The 21,425-nt window shown below is 46.1% G+C and overlaps 1 protein-coding gene across 5 annotated transcripts in view; it reads right to left on the bottom strand.

Moving 5' to 3' along the window:
- Positions 1-21,425, bottom strand: part of LOC147726593 (interleukin-6 receptor subunit beta-like) — a 527,141-nt gene that overhangs the window by 416,322 nt on the left and 89,394 nt on the right. For 4 of the 5 annotated variants that reach the window (XM_086960647.1, XM_086960643.1, XM_086960648.1 and 1 more), the window contains exon 2: positions 6,358-6,471. The exons of the other annotated variant lie outside the window; for it this stretch is intronic. The gene's annotated coding sequence lies outside the window, so the exon portion shown is untranslated. The remainder of the gene's footprint in view (positions 1-6,357; positions 6,472-21,425) is intronic. 5 annotated transcript variants of the gene reach the window in all.

The raw sequence follows: 21,425 nt of genomic DNA on the forward strand, positions 1-21,425 counted from the left end.
TCCGACATGGACAGAAGACAATATGCAAAGTTGATGGGTCAACAGGGGAGCTTAACTTAGTGGAGTTCAGAAAATTACAGGTAATCTATAAAGTACAATTTCAACAGCAGCTAAGCTGAAAGGCAAGGATAACCCTTAAGTGCCGGTTACAGTAGGCAGAGAGAGAGGGTGGCCAAAGATGGAAATTACTTTCTCACCAACGTGCAGTGAAGATTGTTTTACTAAAGATGCCCTGTGTTCTCTTCATGGTTAACAGCCTGGACAAGATTTGGATATCTTTCAAACTGTTAATTTTCAAGGAATTTTCTGATGACATATTCTGTCATACTTAATATTTCTAGGCTTAGGCAACATATCAGTTACACCTGTGTGATCTCATGTAATTTCCGGCATTTCACATAATACTGGCTGAGCAAAATTTCCAAAATGATGCCGCTACAGCTGTTCAAGCAAATCAAAGACCATTCCTTCGAAAAAACTACTGTTAAAGCACAGGAATAATTCGCACAACCAGAACGTGCCTGGAATTGTTCATGGCAATTGTGTTTTTCGTGGGTTTTTTTTTTAATACAAAATGTCTCTATTTTGCCCTAAAATACAATGCTAAATGGCGTGGGATCTCTTTTGTGTAGTTTTTGGGAAATGTTGCATAATTACACAAAATGAAATATGCTAATTTTGCACATCCCTCATATCATTGCCTCCATTTGCAGTTTTTTAAAAAAGGTAGAAATATTGACTGCTTAATGCAGATGGAAATCTGAATGCTTTTAGTCTGAAGGAAGGATAGTGACAATAGTTTGTCCACAAACAGAGGACCAGCTGATCAGTGTGCCCAGTGGGCTATCAATCCATAAAATATTAAAAGAAAACCCGTGTTGCAATAGGAAGCCAGTGCATGTACGTCCGAGCTTTTGTAATGTGTATCTATTTACAACTGTAATAAAGTCGGAGAGCACATGCGAGTAAAATAATAAATGAACTCTCCAAGGGGGTCGTGTCGGCCAGTTAGACTTGAACTATAAAACCAGCCGGCATAAATTGTTTGCTCAAGGAAGACAATGTTCGTGATTAGCATTGGTCATATAACTCTTCAGTATGGAAAACCTGGGAAAATAGTGGACATTAACAATGCAGTGATAAAAACTGTAGACGCTGACAAACCAGAATCGCAACTGCAAAACATGATTCATATGTGGGTGGACACACTTGAGTGTATAGATGAGCCCATTCAAGTTAAATGCATGAACTCATTACTTGTCCATTGAGTAGATTTTCTGATACATCCACAAGATGGCGTTATTGGCAAAAAATAGAACTATAGCTGGCCGGACAGAAATACTCTATAATAGGGAGGCATACATCAGTATTTGTTGAATTCTTTAGCTAACCTGTTTCCTGCGTCATGACTTCACCGGGCTGAAGTCTGACCTACCAGTGCGAGGAAAGTGATCCTGAAATTTCACAAGACATTCTGTAGTCTAGCATTGTGTTTCACAAACTATTAGAGAAAAGGGGTGGGCGATAGGAATTATCTGTGGAGTTAATGGATCGTGTGTACATATCTAGCATACAGAGAGGTCCCAGGTTGAGATAAGATACATTTTATGTGAAGCATCTGCTAAGGAAGTTAACTTAAAAGAACACTTTTAAACAGAAACGCACTTCAAAGCAGATATCACGAAAAACGATAACAAGGGCATTGTTGGCTTAATACTTTTGTTTTAATATGCTGCTTATTGCAGTTCTGAGCAGCTTCTTCACCAAGCAAATAACTGATGTAGGAATAACAGTGAAAAGTTGAGTTGTCCCTTGGTAGGGCTCAAACGAGCGGTCTGCTATTCATAAGAGATGTCAGTAGCGAGCCGATGCAAAAACCTTGTACAGTGTCAGCAGCAAGCCAACGCAAAACCTTATGTCAGCAGCAAGCCAATACAAAACCTTGGCAATGTCAGCAGCGAGCCAACGCAAAACCTTGACAATGTCAGCAGCAAGCCAACGCAAAACCTTGGCAATGTCAGCATTGAGCCAACGCAAAACCTTGCACAATGTCGGCAGTGAGCCAACACAAAACCCTGCACAATGTCAGCAGCAAGCCAATGCAAAAACCTGGACAATGTCGTCAGCAGCAAGCCAACGCAAAACCTTGCACATTGTCAGCAGCGAGCCAACGCAAAATCTTGACAATGTCAGCAGAGAGCCAATGCAAAACCTTGATGATGTCAGCAGCGAGCGAACGCAAAACCTTGCACAATGTTAGCAGCGAGCCAACGTAAAATCTTGACAATGTCAGCAGCGAGCCAACGCAAAACCTTGCACAATGTCAGCAGCGAGCCAATGCAAAACCTTGCACAATGTCAACAGCGAGCCAAAGCAAAACCTTGCACAATGTCAGCAGCGAGCCAACGTAAAACCTTGAGAATGTCAGTAGTTAGCCAACGCAAAACCTTGCACAAGTGCACTGATAATCTCAAATAGTCTTGTGTAGCTGTAAAAATCCTCCCAGCTTGAAAATCCAGAGGTAATTGAATTATGACATTTATTTTGTATACGCCACCCAGGAGGAGTAACAAGCATTTGCAATGCAATAGGTCTCGTATTTGCGAGAGTTTAAGCTATTGGCATTGTAAATGACAAAGTCTTTTATTTATCGGTTTTGATAATTGAAACATAAAAAAAGGCATTGTCATTTCCAATGCCAATAGCTCAAACTCTTTAAACTGCGAGATCTATTTCATTTCAAAGAAGCGGCCACCATTGTCCTGGGCTGCTTGGAAAGTGAAAGCGTGCATGGTGCGCTGAATGTAGCAGGAAAGCATGTCATACCTGCAGTAGGAGAAACTCATTAACCCCTTGCATGCTCATGACTAGCTCCGCTCGTCATGAGCTACAGTTCTCCGGTGCTCATGACGAGCTCGTCATGGCCTTTAGAACGCTCGCACGCTGGGCTAATTCCCCTGCTGTGCTGAGCGTTCTAAAGAAACGGGTGTGGCCGTGACGAGCTGAGCTCGTCATGAGCACAGGAGCACTGTAGCTCATGACGAGCTGAGCTCGTCATGAGCATGGGAGCGCTGCACGCGCCCCCCTGCCCCCCAGCACAGCGGGGGAATGTAGCCAGAAGGGAAGGGGTTAAAGAAAATAGTGCTTACAGACGAAATAAGACATACTGTGTAACAGCAGAAGTAAAAGTGCCAGTTCTTATGGGAGGTTACAAATGTAGATAAGGCGGTACTAAGAAGGGACTAACAAGCCTGTTAACGAATCAGAAGCCAGCATTTACAAAGGACAAAGACACAAGCCAATTAAAAATATAAGCCGAGAGTGGGCAGAGCTTCAAGTCCGTACTCTAATACAGCATGCCACGCAGAGCAGCGCTGCTCAGGTTTGACCTAAAAAGTAGGTAAGTCTCTTGGCTGGTATTCTAAAATGCACTTTGAAAGATAATCCAGTAACTCTTACAAAACAAGCTTCACAAATTATCCATCTGAAATGCTGTATGATTGCTGTCTAAGTGGTAGAGTATATTCACACTCATTTTGCTGACTCACGGGACTGGAATCAATAACTTACTTGCTTAAAGCATATATTTTGCAAAAACTGTAAAGATATGTGTGAGAAGTTGGCCTGATATGTGATGTCCACTATTCTAGTGGGCACCCTGTATCAGTCCAAACAACCCTTATGGTGATGGTTGTAAAGTCAACCTTATAGACCAGCTATCATAGTGGCAGCATGGACAAAGCAGTCTTAGGCTAATACTTCAGAGAGCATGTGAAGCCAATTCTTTTACCAATTATAATCCCTTGAATATCAAATGAAAGGACACCACACAAGGTATATATCAAATATATATGTATTTATTACTAACACAACCCTCTGCACTCTTTATGAGGTCAGAGTTCGAGATACAGCACAAGTTACTCAATAAGCATACTATAAGTTGCACAAATACAATTCTGTCCTAGGGGCCTCACGAACCATATACTAAGTAAGTGATATAAGAACCACTTCAGGAAAGGTGAGTAGGCCTAGGGACTAGGAAATCGCTGGGGCTAGACTGAACAACCAAAGGTTAGGAAGTAGGAGTCCCACAGGATGCGTGTGCAGTGTCTATACACACACGCAAGTTACCATAGACTTTCAATGGGAACCTAAAAGTTACAAAGTAGTAGATTTCGGACACTTCCGGGTGGACTACGGGAAAACCCAGTTAAACTAGGACACTTGTATAGTTGTTACCCACGGGAGCACCAGAGTACTCGAGCTACCTCACCCAGGGAAGCCGGGTGCATAGGTGTTCTTTCGTGTCAGGTTTCGTCGATCAATCCTATGGAGAGCTGCAAGAAAATGCTGCAGGCGACCAGGAGGAAGATGTCCGGATGGATCCAAGGGTGGATCGGAGCAGTGAAGAACCTGAAAGCAGAGGGGACAGAGTCTTGGTCACTAGCCAGTGACCAGGAAGGAACCAGGAAGGAACCAGGCGATGTCGAGATGCAATCAGGTGAAGAAGTGAAGCTTGTCTCTGCAGCCACGTGGAACGGGAGGCGTCGACGACGACCAGGAGCTGGATACGGACTGTCCCATGAAGGATCTAGCTGTTGGCAGTGTTGGCTTCCGGATCGGAGTCAACAAGCCTTGGCAAAGGCAATCCACGTAGGAAGGGAAGCTCGGCTTCTGTTCAGACCAGCAAGGTCTGGGGAGCTTCCCTTTAACAGGAAAGCAGGAGCAAGCCCAGAGCAACCAGGCAAGCAGCGTTGTTTCAATACGATGTCTTCAGGGGGGCCACTAGCAAACAGGCTAGCAACCGCGAAGACGCGTTGAGGAGAAATGCAGGCGCAGGCCCCACGCGGCACTCGTGGAGTGTGGAGGGCTGAGCTTCGGTGCACTTACTGCTCGGGGTTGGGGCTTCTCAAACCCCAATGCAGAACTTCGCGGACGCCTCAGAAGCTGCACAGTTAGCAAACAGCAGGTACTGCAGGTTGTCCGGTCCCACGTCTCTCGTGTCCGCCACGGGTCTCAGCTTTGCTGTGGATGTGGGTCGGAGTCAGAGAAGTCTGAAGTCCAGAAGCTGCGTCGCTAAGTCTTCGGGTTCCGGAGGGGGCGTCGACAAAGCAAACCGGCTAGTTACTGGTGATGCCTGTTTGCACAGGGTGGCCACTACTTGACCACAAGGGAGATGTCTTAAGTCTTCCAGTCGAAATGGAACGTCAAAGGTCCAAGAGTTCGTTTCAGAGTTTCTTTCCAGAGTAATCTAATGACTCAAGACACAACTTCTAACTTTATACTGATCTAAGGGGCTGGATTACCTGCTAGGTCCCTCCTATGGGTGGAACCTGGGAAGGGGGTGGTTACACCCCTTTCCCTTTGTCCAGTTTCGTGCCAAAGCTGGGGCTGGAGTGCCCCAGCCACTGGTTTGAACCAGGCTATGCATGGAGCACCTTGTGTGCCCCAGGCAGTGTCTCATTTCTTTCAACCCACCCTGCCCCAATACACTATAGCCTGTCTGGGGAGGTGGCAGCAGCATCCATTTTGTGATGCTGATGCTCAGTTTAACTTTAACTGGGTAAAGCTACAACTACATGTCTTCTCCTTCTAGAAGGGTGGAATGCTACCCCCGCCGCCAGGACTGGCGGGGGGGGGGAGGAGGGTGTAGTATTCCAAAGCATTTGACACCTTACACAACATGTTTTGATAAAGCCAAACCAAAGATAGCATTAACCGCGAGGATTATAATGCACTTAAGAGTATATGGTATGGCTATATCATAGAACAGCTATAAGGACATGGTTCCGAAAGCTGAAGACAGGCTCAGCTCATGCTAGAGCACCATCCCACATAAAACCAAGCACTCTACCTTCAGGATTGTTAAGGCCTGCCATAGGAGTGACTTATAGGTATATATGTGTCTATATATAATGGTAGGTATAGCAATACTATACCTAAGCAAGTGGTGATTACACGACCTTGCGCTAGATGAGTGATCAGCCAGTGGTGTCAGTTTGGATGGCCAGCCAGGGGTGGCATAATACATGCTGCAGCCCCTGGTAGGCCTTGGATGCACCTATGCCCTGGGTACCTATGGTACACTATACAGAGGCTCACAAGGTCACCCAGTATCCAATTGGAGATGTACCTAAAGTACATGGAGTCCATTTTACAGTGAGAGCAGATAGCCTGGGGCCCTGATTAGCAGGATCCCAGGCCAACTAAGTCGAAAACCAGCTAAACACTAAGCAAAAAGTTGGGGTAACCATATAGTCAGATATCCACCTTTCTACAATAGGCTTAGAGAGTTATAGGGTGTGGTGCTGCATATCTTCTGTGATAAAAATACGGCACTAGCAGGGCCGGTCTTACCTAATTGAAATGCTTTCAAATAATCATCTGTAGGGAGGGTACGTTCAGCAATTTGACATACGAAGGCACACCAAATGGAAAAGTCCTGGTCTGTTTTTCGGTTCCCTGCAAGCCCTGAAACAAAGAAACAAAAATAAAACGTGTCATTTTACTTTCGTTTAAGAAGGGGCAGCAATGATACAACTTCACAAAACTATGAAAACTGCAGAAGCCTGCTCGTAAAATCAGCCATATATGGCTTATTTCCCGCCACAGTCAGCAAGGGATTCGGTGCAGCTCTTCAGGGGATAGGAGATCACAATATGGCACTGAAACAAAAACAGCTAGCAATCATACCAAATACTGAGCCATGCGATTCTAGGCTGCATGTGGATCTGCTCAGTGTAGTACTACTGCAGAGCCCAGCACACGAATATATGTATGAGAGGGATATGGCCTAGCGGCTAGAGTGGATGACTTCAAAGCTGGGGAACCTATAATTGGGATATAGAGTCAATTGATATATATTATATATCTGGCATTTGCACTTTATTATATCGTTGAGCCCTTTGGTAGATAACTGGATGTGGAACATACTGCAGGGAGATATTGAGAAAAATGTACATAGCCATACTATGCCTTTGCACTCTATTATATATTTGTACCCCCATGTAGATAGGTGGGTGTGTAAGAAACTGCAGGCATAAAGCGAGATGGATGAAAACCATGGGAATATGTGCATATCCTCAGATATGGTGCTATTATGATACTGTTGGCTTTAGGTTAAATTCTCTATGCACCAACATCCATTTCTTTGTCTTTTTATTATATATGATATATGGAGAGTAGGCCAATGTGGTGCTTTGTTCACATTTTGTATGTGCATTTTATGAGGTATCTTTATCTTTATACTTTGGTAAGTGACCTCAAAATCCAAGAACCTTGAGATATCCTTTTCAGTGTAGGTGTTTAAATCTTGAATGATTACCATGGAACATTTGAACATGTGTTTGCACCTTATAAAACAATGATGTATATATTTCGGATATTTATTGGATTCTGAAGAACAATGCATGTCCATCACACAGTATGAGAGAGAGGGATGGGCGTAAAGACTGAAAAAATTCTAAAGGTCTGAGAAGCTTAAATGGACTAAGAAGTTTAAGTAACACGAATGTTTGGTTGCATAAGAAATGACTATGTATAGTTATATACTAAAAGAGAATTGAGATACTATGATTAGGTAACTCAATATGGCGGGCAATTGTGACTAAGTGAACAAGCATTTACAATGCAATAGGTCTCGCATTAGGAAAGTTTGAGCTATTGGTATTGTAAATGACAATTTTTTTTATTTATTGTATTGTATTGTAATTGCATTTATATATTATGTGTTGGTTTTGAAAATAGCGAAATTAATAGCTTTGTCATTTACAATGCCAATAGTTATAACTTTCGCAAATGTGACACCTATAGCATTTGTAATGCAATGTGTTGTATTTACGTGAGTTAGATGTATTGATATTACAAATATAAAATTTTTTCTCAATAATTAATACTTATTGTAATTTATAATGGCAATAGCTTAAACTTTTGTAAATAACTTTTGTGAAGATTATGTTCAGTGTATTTTATTGTGCCGAAAATCCAAGAACAGAAGTGAAATATTAACATTTTTTTTGTGACATTTGAAATAAAGCTTGAAACATTGAGAGAACATATTTGAACCAGTTGTTGAATGGTTGCACAGATTGATGCTGTGATGGCGTGAGTGATGTGGTGGCGACGAGTGGGGGCTAATGTGTGAGGGTGCAGTGTGTGAGGGGGCAGTGTAATGAGTGTGTGAGGGTGCGGGTGTGGGTGCGGGTGTGTGAGGGTGCGGGGTGTGATTGTGCAGTGTGATTGCCCTAAAGTAGTGTGAGTGAGCAATGTGTGAGGGGGCAGTGTGTGAGGGGGCAGTGTGTGAGGGGTGTGATTGTGCAGTGTGTGTGCCCTAAAGTAGTGTGAGTGAGCAATGTGAGTGCGCAATGTGTGAGTGCGCAGTGTGTGAGGGGTCAGTGTGTGAGGGGTCAATGTGTGAGGGCACAGTGTAATGAGAGTGTGTGAGGGTGCGAGGTGTGTGAGAGTGCGGGGTGTGAGGGTGCAGTGTGTGTGGCCTAAAGTAGTGAGTGCGCAATGTGTGAGGGGGCAGTGTGTGTGAGGGTGCAGTATGTGTGGGCTACATTACTGTGAGTGAGCAATGTGTGAGTGCGCAGTCACCAATACTGTGAAAAGCGTATGCACTACCGAGGGTTAAGGAGGAGCGACTGCCTGAATGTGTCTTTGTTAATTAATGGTCGGGGCTTGATTAAAGTGGGTCGTAAGCTTAGTGCACAAGTTGAAAGTACTCACGATGTACAGTAGCGGTAAGAAAAGCAATTTTTTTTTCTATAGATTGTAGTTAGCTGCTGCTTTTGTGGGCCACATGATTAATGCACAAAGTGAAAGATTTCACGATGTGTGGTAACGATACAAAAAAAAGAATAGTTGTTTCTATTGAATATAGATAGGTACTGCATTGCGTTTGTGGGCAGAGAGGTTAAACAAGCATTGGAAATGCAATAGGGCTCGCATTAGGAAAGTTTGAGCTATTGGTCTTCTAAATGAATTTTTTTTATGTATGTGTTATTTTTTAAAATAGCTAAATTAATAGCTTTGTCATTTACAATGCCAATAGTTATAACTTACGCAAATGTGACACCTATAGCATTTGTAATGCAACATGTTTTGTATTTACGTGACTTAGATGTATTGATATTACAAATAACAATGGCTTTTAATTTTTTTAAATAATTAATACTTAAATAATTTATTTAATTTGTAATGGCAATAGCTTAAACTTTTGTAAATAACTTGTGTTTAGATTATGTTCAGTGTTTTTCATTGTGACGAAAATCCAAGAACAGAAGTGAAATATTAATATCTTTTTTGTGATTTGTAATAAAGCGTGAAAGCTTGAAAACAGCTTGAAACATTGAAAGAACATATTTGAACCAGTGATGCTGTGCTTGCGCTGAGTGATGCTGTGGTTGCGCTGAGTGATGCCGTGGTTGCGCTGAGTGATGCCGTGGTTGCGCTGAGTGATGCCGTGGTTGCGCTGAGTGATGCCGTGGTTGCGCTGAGTGATGCCGTGGTTGCGCTGAGTGATGCCGTGGTTGCGCTGAGTGATGCCGTGGTTGCGCTGAGTGATGCCGTGGTTGCGCTGAGTGATGCCGTGGTTGCGCTGAGTGATGCCGTGGTGGCGCTGAGTGATGCCGTGGTGGCGCTGAGTGATGCCGGGGTGGCGCTGAGTGATGCCGGGGTGGCACTGAGTGATGCCGGGGTGGCACTGAGTGATGCTGGGGTGGCACTGAGTGATGCTGGGGTGGCACTGAGTGATGCTGGGGTGGCACTGAGTGATGCTGGGGTGGCACTGAGTGATGCTGGGGTGGCACTGAGTGATGCTGGGGTGGCACTGAGTGATGCTGGGGTGGCACGGAGTGATGCTGGGGTGGCACGGAGTGATGCTGGGGTGGCACGGAGTGATGCTGTGGTTGCGCTGAGTGATGCTGTGGTTGCGCTGAGTGATGCTGTGGTTGCGCTGAGTGATGCTGGGGTGGTGCTGAGTGATGCTGGGGTGGTGCTGAGTGATGCTGGGGTGGTGCTGAGTGATGCTGGGGTGGTGCTGAGTGATGCTGGGGTGGTGCTGAGTGATGCTGGGGTGGTGCTGAGTGATGCTGGGGTGGTGCTGAGTGATGCTGGGGTGGTGCTGAGTGATAATGGGGTGGTGCTGAGTGGTGCTGTGGTGGTGCTGAGTGATGCTGTGGTAGTGCTGAGTGATGCTGTGGGGGCGCTGAGTGGTGCTGTGGTTGCGCTGAGTGATGCTGTGGTTGCGCTGAGTGATGCTGTAGTTGCGCTGAGTGATGCTGTCGTTGCGCTGAGTGATGCTGTCGTTGCGCTGAGTGATGCTGTCGTTGCGCTGAGTGATGCTGTCGTTGCGCTGAGTGATGCTGTCGTTGCGCTGAGTGATGCTGTGGTTGCGCTGAGTGATGCTGTGGTTGCGCTGAGTGATGCTGGGGTGGCGCTGAGTGATGCTGGGGTGGTGCTGAGTGATGCTGGGGTGGTGCCGAGTGATGCCGTGGTTGCGCTGAGTGATGCCGTGGTTGCGCTGAGTGATGCCGTGGTTGCGCTGAGTGATGCCGTGGTTGCGCTGAGTGATGCCGTGGTTGCGCTGAGTGATGCCGTGGTTGCGCTGAGTGATGCCGTGGTTGCGCTGAGTGATGCCGGGGTGGCACTGAGTGATGCCGGGGTGGCACTGAGTGATGCCGGGGTGGCACTGAGTGATGCTGGGGTGGCACTGAGTGATGCTGGGGTGGCACTGAGTGATGCTGGGGTGGCACTGAGTGATGCTGGGGTGGCACTGAGTGATGCTGGGGTGGCACTGAGTGATGCTGGGGTGGCACTGAGTGATGCTGGGGTGGCACTGAGTGATGCTGGGGTGGCACTGAGTGATGCTGGGGTGGCACTGAGTGATGCTGGGGTGGCACTGAGTGATGCTGGGGTGGCACTGAGTGATGCTGGGGTGGCACGGAGTGATGCTGGGGTGGCGCGGAGTGATGCTGGGGTGATGCTGAGTGATGATGTGGTGATGGTGAGTGGTGCTGAGTGATGCTGGGGTGGCACTGAGTGATGCTGGAGTGGCACTGAGTGATGCTGGAGTGGCACTGAGTGATGCTGGGGTGGCACTGAGTGATGCTGGGGTGGCACGGAGTGATGCTGGGGTGGCGCGGAGTGATGCTGGGGTGGCGCGGAGTGATGCTGGGGTGGCGCGGAGTGATGCTGGGGTGGCGCTGAGTGATAATGTGGTGGTGCTGAGTGATAATGTGGTGTTGCTGAGGGATGCTGGGGTAGCGCTGAGTGATGTGGTGATGATGAGTGGTGCTGTGGTGGTGCTGAGTGATGCTGGGGTGATGCTGAGTGATGATGTGGTGATGGTGAGTGGTGCTGAGTGATGCTGGGGTGGCACTGAGTGATGCTGGAGTGGCACTGAGTGATGCTGGGGTGGCACTGAGTGATGCTGGGGTGGCACTGAGTGATGCTGGGGTGGCACTGAGTGATGCTGGGGTGGCACTGAGTGATGCTGGGGTGGCGCTGAGTGATGCTGGGGTGGCGCTGAGTGATAATGTGGTGGTGCTGAGTGATAATGTGGTGGTGCTGAGGGATGCTGGGGTAGCGCTGAGTGATGATGTGGTGATGATGAGTGGTGCTGTGGTGGCGCTGAGTGATGCTGGGGTGATGCTGAGTGATGATGTGGTGATGGTGAGTGGTGCTGAGTGATGCTGTGGTGGCGATGAGTAATGCGGTGGCGTTCAAGGATGCTGTAGTGGCGCATAGTGATGTTGTGGTGCCCCTGAGTGATGCTGTGGTGGTGCTGAGGGGAGCGGGACGAGAGGAGAGAGGTAAGAGGGTAGAGAGTAGATAGGAGAAGAGAGGTGAGACAGAATAAGAGAGGGGAGAGAGGAGAGTAAGGAGAGGGGAGAGTGAGAAGAGGGTTAGAGGTCGAGCCCTAAAAAGCTCACATTCTCCAGCACGGGCGTCATTGTTGCAAGTAAATGACGTAATGTTAAAATAAAAAAGCACCCAGTCTCATCCCACCGATCCATTGGCATGCATCGAAAGCCGGGGACGAGGAGGGCTCCGCTTACAGATATGACACGTTATGTTCTTTGCCACACTAAGAAAACGAGCTCGCTCTTCCCGCTTTCAGTTGTATTCTGCGAAATAGAGGTGAAAAACGAGCTTGCGCAGCTGCCTCTTTGTGCTTCTCACATGGGTGAGTCCTCTCTTACCGGGGGACTGTCTCCATTGCATTCAGGCTCACGCAATAAAACGTTAAGTGAAATCAATTTAACACAAAGGACTTTAGAAGTTTCTCCTCCACCAGCTAACAACTTGCTCCCTGCCCCAACACACAATACCAGTGACGGAGCGAAGTTTGAAAAGTTTCCTATAATGAAATTCACCGGAACGTAAACCACAGTGGGCAGTGAAAAGTGAGACATGGCACAGAGATTAAATCAAAAAGCTAATTAAATTCAGTAAGGCTTCTCAAAGGGCGACCTACCAGCATAGCCTCCCATGCTACTATTTCTCCCTCGAAGGGCGTAATAAACGGGCAGCCTTTCATGCACATTGATTTCACAAAAAGCTAATTAAATTCAGTAAGGCTTCTCAAAGGGCGACCTACCAGCATAGCCTCCCATGCTAATATTTCTCCCTCGAAGGGAGTAATAAAAGGGCAGCCTTTCATGCACGTTGTTTTCACAATGTGATCGTCCAGCAAAATCTGAGAGGGAAGACAATAGGGGACAGAGAGAGATCAGATGCGTGGATTACACTGCAGAATGGAAGGCAAGGTGGAGATAAAAAATAAGAGATTCGTTAAGACCTCCGAGGGCCTAGATGAGAAGCCAAAGAGCAAAACGGATTGAACCTTATTACCTCTAGCCACAGAGAAATCCCCCCCGAGAGTTGGATGTAATTTGAAAAGGGCAGGGAAGGAATTCCTGCGCACTATTAACGCTCTGTGGTTTAAGGATGCATGTCTGTGAGATGCCAGGTCTAATTAGTTTTATTGACTGTGTAATCCAGAGATAGACAGATAAGCAGGGAGCAAAGACAGGCCGATAAGACAGCGCTGCACACTTGAATCCACGTTGAAATGAAGAAAAACAAGTTAAAAAAAAACAAGCATCAGAGAGCATAAAAGGAGACACGGCCTGGGGGCCGTGAAACTGAAAGTACGGCCTGCCGGCCGTGAATAATTAGGGGATGAGAAATGCGCTGGGAGGATAAATGCAGAGCGCACGCTGAGAAGCTTGTGGGAGGGAGGCTGGGCTGCCTTTGATGTGGTAATGCGAGGCAGGCAGGCGGCTGGTGGCATTGTGCACGCGCTTTTTAGGGCTTGCGCTTGCGCAATGACCTAAAAAGCACACATGCACTGCATGGAATCGCCAGTGGTTAAACTCTGGATAAAGAAAGATTGTGTTAGGTTCCGCACTCTGAGTAGATATTGTAAGTGGGTTTAGTTCCTATTGTGTTTGTATAGTCGTTGGTGCATGCAATGGTAATCTTGCTGGGCTCCCAAGATTAAAGTATGAATGAATAAAGATATGGATCCTGTATCACAAGATGCATTCCATCCATGCACTCCTTTTTGATTTTCATAAATTTTCATGAAACATTATTTGATAATCAATAATTCATTTATTCATAGCGAAGATTTTTCAAAAGTTCATATTTTTCAAAAGTATTCTGTAAACATAGTATGTCATATTTCAAAATAATAGTATTGCCCAATGCATTTCAAGCATATCGCCCTTCCTCAGGGGACTTCCATTATATCTTAAAACGCGTGATGCAGCATGTCAAAGTTCAGCGAGTCCGTAGGACGGTGGTTCTCTCCTCGCTATGTTCGGCGTGCAGCCGAACATAGCGAGGAGAGAAGGAAGGGCGATATGCTTGAAATGCATTGGGCAATACTATTATTTTGAAATATGACATACTATGTTTACAGAATACTTTTGAAAAATATGAACTTTTGAAAAATCTTCGCTATGAATAAATGAATTATTGATTATCAAATAATGTTTCATGAAAATTTATGAAAATCAAAAAGGAGTGCATGGATGGAATGCATCTTGTGATACAGGATCCATAAACTCTGGATAAGCCACTACAGAGCTTCGCCAGCTATGCGCAAGCGCATCAGCAGGCGAGCCCTAAAAATGGTGTTGAAAAAAAAAACAGGGAAGGTTGCTCATAAGGTTGCATCGTTTAGTAAGGGATACGTTGAGCATCTTACTCCTGACCTAAAAAAGGACAAACGTGCGCCTTTAAGGGAAAATTAATAGGTGGAACGGCTTGCCAATTATTGTTAAGGCCTGAAGGTTCATATTTTTCGAGAAAAATGAGCAGGCTATTTTACTCCTATGATAGAAAGTCTTGGTGGTGTGCAACTCAAAGGTAACTTATATGTTTGTGACTGGCGCCCTCTTGTGTTTCAAGGTAGAAAATGTTACGCAGGCCGCGATATTCGGAATGTATGTCTGGTAATGCTCGTTTCCCCATTGTAGCAGTCATATTGAAATGGTGAGACTGATAAGCATAATGTCAGACGAAAGGAAGAAAGAGTGAAAGCAGTTGTTCTTCAAGCCAAAGTAATCCACTCACTTAAAGAAGAGTCCCAGCTCACAGATGGACTTGGAGGATGTGAATTCTCATTACAAAAAAGTGCTGCTAAGATCGATAAACGTATTACACGTCAATATTGATGCAAAAACGGAGAACAATGAAACAGCAGTTAAACCTATGAAGGGGAAAATTCCTGGGTCTAAATGAAAGTAATGAGGGTGATACTAGTAAAACAAGTTTTTAAAAACGTACACTGGGAGGGGGAGGAGAAATGCGAGACACGGCCTGTCGGCCGTGAAAGTGAAAGTACAGCCGGCCGTGGGAAGCAACAGCAGGGGTGAATAATTAGGGGGAGGAGAAATACCGGAGGCGAGCGCACGCTGGGGGAAGCTTCAGATGCCTGTGGGAGGGAGGCTGATGGCTTTGATGTGGGCGCGCTTTCCGCCCGAGTGCTCCACACGAACTGTAAGAAATCCGCGTGGTTTCAAACCTTGGTTTAGCCTCTGTACTCTCGTCCCATTATCCCTTGTGGGATTAATAGGACGAGCCCTAAAAACTATGGGATGCGGTCTTGATGTAACAAACAGGAAATGTGAGAGGTTCATGCCATGCCCATACTTTGTTTTTAAATTTCACGTTGGTTGTGGTAAAGGGGTAACCCAGTTGAAGGCGGAAGCCGAGACGCATAGGTGTCCTCTGTGGGGTGTTGCAGCACATGTATTTAGCACAAAAATAAAAAAAATGCATGATTTTAGAAGAACGGGCTCACCAGACTTTCTTCAAACATCTTGCGGAGCAGCTGGGCTGCTCGAGTTGAGCAGTCAATGGAGAGGATATTATGAAAAGCAGGTACGGACACGAAGTGGTTCTGGATTCGGCATTTATTTATTAGTGCAGGTCGCCCTCAATCCCTAGCACAAGGAGAGACGCGCTTCAGCCTTCAAGAGGCCTTTGTCAATCTAGTTTGGCAATGCATAACACGTATGTTAAAGAGCCCTTCCCACTGGCCTAATTGATAAAAATAGAAGACAATATATATATTGTCTTCTATTCTTATAAATTAGGCCAGTGGGAAGGGCTCTTTAACATACGAGTTATGCATTGCCAAACTAGATTGACAAAGGCCTCTTGAAGGCAGGCTGTAACGCATTATATATATATATATATATATATATATATACATACACACACACACACACACATATATATATATATATATATATACACATACACACACACATATACATACACACACACACACACTTAAGCCTTTTCGCTATATTGGTGGATGAATTATGTAAAATACCAATTTCCTTAGGTGTGTAAAATATATTTTTGTTGTGGAAGAGTCCTGTGAAAAATGTACCTGGCTACTCATCTTTTTATGTTTGTCTTAGACATTTTAGTATTCATAATATATTCTACGTAGTATGCTGGTGTTAAACAAAATGTATTTTCTGCGAAAAAGGGTAGTCATGTAATCCTTTTAATAAAGTAATAATAGTGAGGTTATTGAAAACAAATGGTACATCTGTCCCAGCAGCATGCTTCGCAAACGCATCAAGTAACAACAAGCAATGGCAATGCCAATCGGTCTCAAGATACGTGAAACCAATGGGCTCTGCAAATGCTTCTTTATTAGGTCGAGGACTATCGGTTCTGCCGTAAGGCAGAAACCGGAAGTCGGAGATTTAATGATTCTTAGAGTGCTGCATTTATCCCTCCCTCTTTTTGCTCTTTCTCCATTGGCTGGCTTCCTAAATGGAGGCCAGCCATTGGAGGAGAGAGCCATCCCTCCAAAGAAGCCCCGTCTTTTTCGGATTTGGGGGCGTCATTTTTGCTGTTCTTTAGACAGTGACGTCGCCCGTCACTCAGAACAGCAAAATACGCCCCCAATTCCGAAAAAAAATCTGAAGCTTGTGGCCGCCATTTTAAGTCTTCTTGTGATGAGGTAGGCTGCTGTCCTCGTTTCCCGCTGTCTTTTTCCCGCCCCCCCTCCCGCTGTCCGTCTCTGTTTCCGCCCTCCTCCCGCTGAATCGGTCGGCCGTTGTTTTCTTTCCCTGCCTGGTCTTTTTCCCGCCCCCCTCCCACTGTCCGTGTTTGTTCCCGCCCTCCTCCCGCTGATTAGGTCGGCCGCTGTGCTGTTGTATTCTTTTTCCCACCCCCCTCCCGCTGTCTGTCTTTCTTCCCGCCCCCCTCCCGCTAAATAAATCATTCAGTGGTAGCCGTCTTTTTTGCCGCCCCCTCCCGCTGTCTGGTTCCCGCCGTCTTTTTTCCCGCCCCCTCCCGCTGGTCCTGTCCCGCCCGCACAGGATCTCATCGCAACTGGTATCTTGAACGCCCACCATAATTGCAGGACGCTGAGGTGTGCGTGTTCAGGACTCGGGAGACGGAGGGAACAGACCGGAGCACTCCTGAGGAACGAGGACGAGCCAAATGAGGAACAAGGACGTGAAGCAGATGAGCTCATCGAGGAGCGAGGACGAGAAGCAGACGAGGCACCCCAATGACGTGCGGAGAGAGCCGGTGTTGAGCAGGAGGAGTGGACGGAAGAGTGGTGGTCACTCCCGGAGGACGTTGTAACGCCGCCGAAGCTCAGGAGAATTGCGGCCCCCGTGGTATGTGAAACGGGGCAAGGGTCACAGTAATCCGGGAAGATGGGGGGGGGGGGGGGGGGGCGAGTCCGAGGGACTCAAGGGGCATGGGCAGCTGGAGTGCTAATCTCTCGTACCTATTCCCTCATTTCACGCTCACAGCCTTCGTTATTCACTTTTGTACCACACCCTAAGTCTTGTAACCGCGGTTACATAATCACTGTTTTTGGGGGAAAGTATATGCAACTGGTATCTTGAATGCAGAGTGCTGCTGCAACTCGGGAATGTGTCGTAACAAGGTACACTTGGAGCTGAAAGTGCACAGGGCTGACTGGCATGGAAATGTACCCGTAGATAACGTGCTCAGCCTCGTTGGGCATTTGTGTTTTACAGCCTCTTTGGGCATTTGTTTGTTCAGCGCTGACGCATACAACTTTACCTGCTAATTGTCTCTGTACAACTTTGCCTGCGAATTAATTACGTGCGCCGAGGCGTACAGCCTTGCCTGCCTTCTCTGTATTTTGTGCTCAGCTAGGTATCAGTCATTTGCCGGTGTAGTTTCGGGGCTGTTGCACACAGCTTCATCTGTCAATTGTTTCTATTGCGTTGATGCGCACTGCCTTTTCTGTGTGTTTCACGTTGAGCGCTGATGTACCCAGCATCACCGGTCATCTGGGTATTTTACTGTTTTTTTTTTACTGTTGCCCCACTTCTCCGTCGTCCTGCTCTGCCCCCCCCCCTTCCCTCCCCCCGCAGCTCCGTCGTCCTGCTCTGCCCCCCCCCTTCCCTCCCCCCGCAGCTCCGTCGTCCTGCTCTGCCCCCCTTCCCTCCGCCCGCAGCTCCGTCGTCCTGCTCTGCCCCCCCCCCCCTTCCCTCCCCCCGCAGCTCCGTCGTCCTGCTCTGCCCCCCGTCGTCCTGCTCTGCATCGAGGGTAGTGGTGGCCCATCTGTAATTGGACCCATCATGTCAATCAAGCCATGTGAATTTCACCTTGTGCTGATGCGCACCGCCTCATTTACCTCTTATTCCATTTGTGCTGATGCTCACAGTCTTGCTTCATAATTCCCTTGGTGCACAGAGTTTTGCTCTCAGTGATTTACCCTGCGCTGATGTGCACAGCCTTGCCCACGAAGCTCACATTGTGCACTGATGCCCACAGCCTCGTTGGGCTTTTGTTTGTTCAGCGCTGACGCATACAACTTTACCTGCTAATTGTCTCTGTACAACTTTGCCTGCGAATTAATTACGTGCGCCGAGGCGTACAGCCTTGCCTGCCTTCTCTGTATTTTGTGCTCAGCTAGGCATCAGTCATTTGCCGGTGTAGTTTCGGGGCTGTTGCACACAGCTTCATCTGTCAATTGTTTCTATTGCGTTGATGCGCACTGCCTTTTCTGTGTGTTTCACGTTGAGCGCTGATGTACCCAGCATCACCGGTCATCTGGGTATTTTACTGTTTTTTTTACTGTTGCCCCACTTCTGTGCTCAGAATTTTGTTCTGTTGATTTTACTGTTAAATTATTTCTGTGCTTAGCATATTGTGGTTACGTCTGTTTTACATAAGTAAGCTCGTGGGTCCCCTATAGTCCTAACAATGCAAAATGTACTTGCTCCCCTTTTCGTCCTAGGGCATATTTTAAAACTGCTCCTCTTGCACTCTAGCTAGCACCCACCCCAGCATATGATGGTGATGCAGTCCTTTTGGGACGCGTCCCAACCACTGGGCATGGACGTGTGGAGTGTCTCCTCGAATGTGATGCTGGCACAAATAGCAGGCTCACCTCTACTATGAGCGTTGCATCATAATTCAGGGGTTGAGAATCTTTTTTTCAATCTAGCAATAATCTGAATGCTATGTAATAACACATTTATTGCGCTATCAAGTACAACTTTCGGGATGGACTGGTTGCCATGCTACTCTTTTCTACAGTATGGTACAATGTGCCATTGTTATTTTTTTATTTTAAAATGCTACGCTTTGCGTATCGATACATCGTTATAGTTTTTACTTGTGTTGGCTTGGATGCTCTTTATATTTTTTTACTTCGTCCCACCTCAACAAGTATGTCCTTTTATTTTTTTTTTTAAACACTGGCTTTATTAAATTGATTCAAATACACCTTCTAGTACAAGTTGTACCGACTGAGTTAAGTAATGTGTATGTAAGCTTAGAAGTAGTGTTCTGCTGTGTGACATATTTAGTTTGCTTGGCGTCATACAGGTGACGTGCCGCTGTCTGCAGTGAGCGTTTCACCCACTGAGCTACTTCACCACACCTGGCACGTGTCACCTGCAGGTCACAAGACGACCCCTGCAGCAGGCACATCAACACTCTGAGCTGCTTCACGTTGTTTCAATCGTGGTACCAGAGCAAGTCCATTAACGCTGGACATACCTCCCCAGTACAGTGCCCGGAAGCTTACTGCAGCTAGACTAGATCTGTGCAACAGGCGTCTTAACCCTGTCATCTATCTACAAAGCAGTCTGTTGGTGACGAACACGAATGCGTTACTATAAGTTCCCCTTTGTTTTCAGATTATTTCTGCAGAGTTTATATAAAGTCAGACAATCAGGCGGCAATACTGTGGCTCATATAGGAATGCATTACAACCACTGCATTACAACCAGGGCTGCTTTATCCCTCCCTCTTTTTGGCTCACAACTACCTCACAACTTTACTCTCTATCTCACTCTCTCTCTATCTCACTAGCTCACTCTATTTCTATCTCAATCTCACTCTCACTACCTCAGTATATCAACTCACTCCCTCAAAAATTCACTACATCACTCCCTCACTAACTCACTCTATCTCACTACCTCACAACTTCACTCTCTCTCTATCTCACTACCTCACTCTCTCTTTCTATCTCACTAAGTCACTTTCACTACCTCACTCTCTCTCTATCTCACTACCTCACAAACTCACTCCCTGTTTCTATCTCACTACCTCAGAACATCCCTCTACCTCACTCTTTCACTACCTCAGTCTCTGTCTCTCACTACCTCACTCTATCTACCTCTCTCTCATTACATAACTCTCTCTACCTCACTACACCACTCTATCTCACTACCTCACTATCTCACAACTTCTCTCTCTCAAAACATCACTACCTCACTCTCTTACTACCTCACTCTCTTACTACCTCACCCTCTAGCTCACAACTTCACTCTCTCTCTCTAACTCACTACCTCAATCACTCTCTATCTCACTACCTCACTCTTTTTATCTCACTAACTCGCCATGAAACCCCTGGGTGTTGTGCGCTTAAAAAGTTTAGAATAACATAACTCACTTTCACTCTCTTTCACTACCTCTCTCTCTCTCTCACTACATCACTCTATGCTTATATCATTACCTCACAACATCCCTCTCCCTCCCTCACTCTTTCACTACCTCACTCTCTATCTACCTCACTCTCTCTCACTACCTCACTCTCTCTCTATTTCAATACCTCACTCTCTCTCTTTCACTACCTCACTCTCTCTCTGCTAATGCAATAGGTATCACATATGCAAAAAAAGCTAATGCCGATAGAAATGACAATGCCATTTATTTAGGGATACAAAAAAGATAAAAAAAATAATGAGCAATACCAATAGCTCTACCTATAATATTGCCGAGACCATTGCATTGTAAATGCTTGTATTAGTCTTGATCGAGATTGTATAATCCACAATTCTGCTGCAGTTTTTTCCAGTAACCACTTGGTGGCGCTGAAAGACAGTAAAGTCGTGTTGAAGCATGGCTCTTTTTATAACGCTGGATTCGGAGCTGAAAGGATGACCAACATGCCAACAGTGAAATCAATAAGCATTTGCAATGCAACAGGTCTCGCATTTACACGAGTCTGAGATATTAGCATTGTAAATGACAATGCTTTTTATTTATGTTTACGTTTTTTAAACATAAATAAAACGTATTGTCATTTACAATGCCAATAGCTTGTAGTGGAGAGGTGTGGTGCAGCGGCCAGGGCAGCTGACTTCAGAGCGCAGGGTTCACGGTTCGATCCCCAGCTCCAGCGGCAGTTCAGCTCAGCACCATGTGACCATGGGGCAATAGCTCACTACATTTTTAAGACGGCCCCCAGCGCCTTGAGACCATTTACAATAGCTGAAACTCGTGTAAATGCGAGACCTATTGCATTGCAAATGCTTGTTTGTGAACCTGCACCCTGGCCAAATAAAAAATTCATCAACCGCACAATAAAAACCTGCTAATTCTTAGAGTCTTTCCTTAGCCTATAGCCATCTCCCTGTGGCTACTCAATGTCAGTCCTGACTATG

Source organism: Lissotriton vulgaris, chromosome 3_1 (assembly GCF_964263255.1).
Source record: "Lissotriton vulgaris chromosome 3_1, aLisVul1.2, whole genome shotgun sequence".
Lineage (NCBI taxonomy): Eukaryota > Metazoa > Chordata > Amphibia > Caudata > Salamandridae > Lissotriton > Lissotriton vulgaris.